Here is a 296-nt window from a genome sequence, read left to right as displayed (position 1 = left end):
TATACAATGATCAACGATGCTAGAGCAAGGGGTTCGCCTAGAGGGGGACTCTAACACGTCACTAAACCAAGCTTCTTGAACTCATTCCCTCCCCTATAATAGGCTTCAAAAAATAAATCCTATCGTCTACACTAGACACTAGAAAAGCTGAAATTTGCAACTTAAGAGGCGTAACGTCCCCTTGAGCAATCTAAACAACAGAAAGCAAATAACAAAGCAGTAACAAAGCAATAAAAGGCCTACACCTAGGACTCTAAGACTAGTTGGTGTCCGTCGTCTGTTGATGAAGGCTGAGT

Source organism: Sesamum indicum, unplaced genomic scaffold, assembly GCF_000512975.1.
Source record: "Sesamum indicum cultivar Zhongzhi No. 13 unplaced genomic scaffold, S_indicum_v1.0 scaffold00325, whole genome shotgun sequence".
NCBI classification, from domain to species: domain Eukaryota; kingdom Viridiplantae; phylum Streptophyta; class Magnoliopsida; order Lamiales; family Pedaliaceae; genus Sesamum; species Sesamum indicum.
Note: the sequence above shows the minus strand (reverse complement) of the source record.